The sequence below is a fragment of the Cebus imitator genome, unplaced genomic scaffold (assembly GCF_001604975.1).
Source record: "Cebus imitator isolate Cc_AM_T3 unplaced genomic scaffold, Cebus_imitator-1.0 Scaffold6, whole genome shotgun sequence".
In the NCBI taxonomy this organism is placed as follows: Eukaryota; Metazoa; Chordata; class Mammalia; order Primates; family Cebidae; genus Cebus; species Cebus imitator.
In genome coordinates this window covers 5,099,090-5,103,675 of record NW_016107321.1, presented here as the reverse complement: position 1 = coordinate 5,103,675, position 4,586 = coordinate 5,099,090, and the positions used below count along the sequence as shown (strand labels likewise).

Below are 4,586 nucleotides of genomic sequence, written 5' to 3'. Positions count from 1 at the left end.
CGATCTCGGCTCACCGCAACCTCCGCCTCCTGGGTTCAAGCAATTCTCCTGCCTCAGCCTCCTGAGTAGCTGGGATTACAGGCACGCACCACCATGCCCAGCTAATGTTTTGTAGTTTTAGTAGAGACGGGGTTTCACCATGTTGACCAGGACGGTCTCGATCTCTTGACCTCGTGATCCACCCGCCTGGCTTATTTCACTTAATGTCTTCCTATGGCTAATAGTATTATTATTGTTTCTTTTTCTTTCTCTCTTTATCTGGAATAGGGTCTCTCCCCTCTGTCACCCAGGCTGCACTGCAGAGGTGCATTCACAGCTCACTGCAGCCTCCCAAAGTGCTGGGATTACAAGCGTGAGCCACCGCGCCTGGCCAAAATTATTATTTTTAATTGACACATAATTAACTGTACATATTTTGGGGTAGACTGTTTTTCCAAACATGTATACAATGTGTAGTGATCAAATCAGGGTAATTAGCACATCTATCACTACAAGCATCTATTATTTCTTTGTGTTGAAAATATTCAAAATCTGCTCTTCTATTTGAAAATATACAATAAGCTATTATAATTACCCTACAGTGCTGTAGAACACTAGCACTTATTCCTCCCATCTAGCTGTACTTCTGTATCTGTTAATAACCTCTGGCTGTCCCCTCCCTGTCCTGACTCTTTCCAGCCTCTAGTAACGACTATTTTACTCTCTACTTCTATGAGATCAACTTTTTTAGCTTTCACATATGAGTGAGAACATGCAGTATTTATCTTTCTGTACCTGGCTTATTTCACTTAATGTCTTCCTATGGCTAATAGTATTATTATTGTTTCTTTTTATTTCTCTCTTTATCTGGAATAGGGTCTCTCCCCTCTGTCACCCAGGCTGCACTGCAGAGGTGCATTCACAGCTCACTGCAGCCTTGAACTCCTGGGCTCATGCAATCTTCTCACCTCAGCCTCCAAGTAACTGGGACTATGGGCACATACCACCATGCCTGGCTAATTTTTACTTTTTTGTAGAGACAGGGTCTCACTTTGTTGCCCAGGCTGATCTCAAACCCCTGCCTTGAGCAATTCTCCCACCTCAGCCTCCTAAAGTCCTGGGATTACAGGCATGAGCCACCATGCCTGGCCATGTACACCACATTTTCCTTATACAGTCATCTGATGATGGACACATAGGCTGAGTCTGTATGTATCTTGGCTATTGTGAATGGTGCTGCAATATACACAGGAATGCAGATATCTCACCAACATTTGGATTTCTGAAATAATATTTTAATAATAGTCTAGTTATGATAGCAATCTAATTATTATTATTTTATTTATTTTTTTTAGAGACAGAGTTTCACCATGTTGGCCAGGCTGGTTTAGAACTCCTGGCCTCAAGTGATCCACCTGCCTCAGCCTCCCAAAGTGCTGGGATTACAGGTGTGAGCCACTGCACCCGGCCTTATTTTATTATTATTATTATTATTATTATTTTTAAACTTAGAATCTTAGTAGAAATCTTTGTGATCTGCAGAGATTAGATACATTGGGTTGATATGGTGCACTGCTGCTCAGAGTAAAATCTTGTAAGTCAGTGTAAAATCCACTAGATTAGAAAAAAGTAGGCTAGAAAGTTTGGTTTGACTTCCCTCTCTGTAAAACCACGAATCTCTATACTTGACACAAACTAAGGTAAATAAGTAATGTTTCTTAAGCTAATTACTAAAGGTGATTAGGAGATAACCTGGCACAGAGGAGTAGAAAGTGCACTCCAGACAGAAAGAATGGACCAAGCAGAGATACTAACATGACATGGACATAGTCACACCAGATGTGAGCTCTTGCGAGCATCAAGAATTAATACTAACTTTTTTAAACAACAACTCTGATAATCTCTCCAGGATCCCTGGATTTCTGGGTGCCAATAACAAAAACTAGCATTACTACAAATAATTTTTTTTTTTTTTTGGGGACGGAGTTTCGCTCTTGTTACCCAGGCTGGAGTGCAATGGCGCGATGTCGGCTTACCGCAACCTCCGCCTCCTGGGTTCAGGCAATTCGCCTGCCTCAGCCTCCTGAGTAGCTGGGATTACAGGCACGCGTCACCATGCCCAGCTGATTTTTTTGTATTTTTAGTAGAGACGGGGTTTCACTGTGTTGACCAGGATGGTCTCGATCTCTTGACCTCGTGATCCACCCACCTCAGCCTCCCAAAGTGCTGGGATTACAGGCTTGAGCCACCGCGCCCGGCCCACTACTACAAATAATTTTTTTTCCCTCAGTACTTCTGCAATAGATTGAATGTTTGTGTTCACCCAAAATTCATGTTGAAATCTTAACCCTCAACGTGAAGGTAGGTGGTGAGGCCCTTGGGAGGTGATCAGGTCATGAAGGTAGAGCCCTCATGAATGAGATCAGTGCCCTTATAAAAGGGATCCCACAGAGCTCTCTTTTCCTCTTTCTACCACACAAGAGATAAGAGAAGTCAGCCAGGCGCAGTGGCCCACGCCTGTAATCCCAGCACTTCGGGAGGCGGAGGCAGGTGGATCACGAGGTTAGTTCAAGACCAGCCTGGCCAACATGGTGAAACCCCAACTCTACTAAGAATACAAAAATTATCAGGGCATGGTGGCACGTGCCTATAATCCCAGCTACTCAGGAGGCTGAGGTGGGAAAATCACTTGAACCCAGGAGGTGGAGGTTGCAGTGAGCTGAGATCACACCACTGCACTCTAGCCTGGACGACAGAGCAAGACTCCACTGGGGAGAGGGAGAGCGGGAAGAGAGGTAAGTCAGCATTCTGCAACTCAGAAAAGGGCCCTCACCAGAAATGCTGACACACTCATCTCAGACTCCTAGCCTTCAAAACTGTGAGAAATAGATTTCCGTTGTTTCTAAGTCATCTTGTCTATGGTACTTCATTATGGTCTGAATGGACTCAGACACCTCTCAATTAATATTTTATTAGATGATTCCTAAATCAAATTAGTAGGGTTAAAAGTTATAGGCTATAGGTCAGGTGCAGTGGCTCATGCATGTAATCCCAGCACTTTGGGAGACAGAGGGAGGCAGACTGCTTGAGCCCAGGAGTTTGAGACCAGCCTTGGCAACATGGCAAAACCCTGTTTATACAAAAATTAGCCAGACAAGGTGGCTTGCGCCTGTGGTCTCAGCTCCTGGGGAGGTTGAGGCAGGAGGATCACCTGAGCTCAGGAGGCAGAGTCTGCAGTGAGCCAAGGTCATGCTACCTCACTCCAGCCTGGGCAACAGAGCAAGACCTTTTCTAAAAAAAAAAAAAAAAAAAAAAAAAAAAAAAAAAAAAAAAAAAAAAAAAAAAAAAAAAAAAAAAAAAAAAAAAAAAAAAAAAAAAAAAAAAAAAAAAGTTATACTCTAAGTATTAGGCTGATGGCAAAGAAGTAGCCAATTCACGTAATCCTGACCTGACTAGACAGTATGGCTTTTTTTGTTTTGTTTTTGAGAAGGAGTGTTTTGCTCTGTCCCCCAGGTTGGAGGGCAGTGACACGATCTCGGCTCACTGCAACCTCTGCCTCCTGGGTTCAAGCAGTTCTCCTGTCTCAGCCTCCCGAGTTGCTGGGATCACAGACACACACCACCACCCTGGCTAATTTTTGTATTTTTTTTTAGTAGAGACAGGGTTTCACCATATGGCCAGGCTGGTCTTGAACTCCTGACCTCAAGTGATCCACCTGCCTTGGCCTCCCAAAGTGCTGGGATTACAGGCGTTAGACACCGTGCCCAGCCCTGTACGTACTTTTGTTTTGAGACAGAGTCTTGCTCCATCACCCAGGCTGCAGTGCAGTGGCACAATCTTGGCTCACTGCAACCTCTGCCTTCCAGTTCAAGCGATTCTCCTGCCTACCCTCTGAAGTAGCTGGGATTACAGGTGCCCGCCACCACACCTGGCTAATTTTTGTTTTGTTTTGCTTTGTTTTTTAAGTAGAGATGAGGTTTCACTATATTGGCCAGGCTGGTCACGAACTCTGAACCTCAACTGATCCGCCTAACTCGGCCTCCCAAAGTGCTGGGATTACAGGCATGAGCCACCATGCCTGGCCTGTATGTATTTTTTAATATAGTAATACGTACACAACTTTGTGTGTGGAAAAGCCATTTTTCATTTTTCCAAAAACTGCACCAAGGTAAAGCAAAGCTCTAGTTAATTTTGGTGTGTTGTGCAGGAGTTAGCAGTACTGCTCTCACTAGGCACTCATTGGACAGTAGCGCAACCCCAAGAAAAGGATGGTTGTAACTTTCATCATGTGTTGATATTTTATTTGAAATGGTGACTTAAAGCTGGTTAGATATTGATAGAGACTACAGTATGCCTAACTCAGCCATTCATTAGATATTTATTGCTTATAGTCTCTTGACTTTTTTTTTAATAATTATCTTTTTTAGCATAATTAGATTTGCACAACCGCCCTTTCTCTTGTATTCTCTGTAAACTGGAGGTTGTCCCACTATTACTGATACTAAATTTGATGGTTTGGTTCAAATGGTGACCACCAGATGGCTCTGCTACAGAGGTGTATTTTTTTCTTTCTTTTCTTTTCTTTTTTTCTTTTCTTTTTTTTTTTT

The 4,586-nt window shown here is 43.2% G+C and overlaps 1 non-coding gene across 1 annotated transcript; it reads right to left on the bottom strand.

Moving 5' to 3' along the window:
- Window positions 1–4,126: 4,126 nt before the first annotated feature.
- Window positions 4,127–4,252, bottom strand: LOC119472839. Its single transcript, XR_005202015.1, has one exon. It is a non-coding gene; the product is annotated as a U4atac minor spliceosomal RNA (small nuclear RNA).
- Window positions 4,253–4,586: the final 334 nt, after the last annotated feature.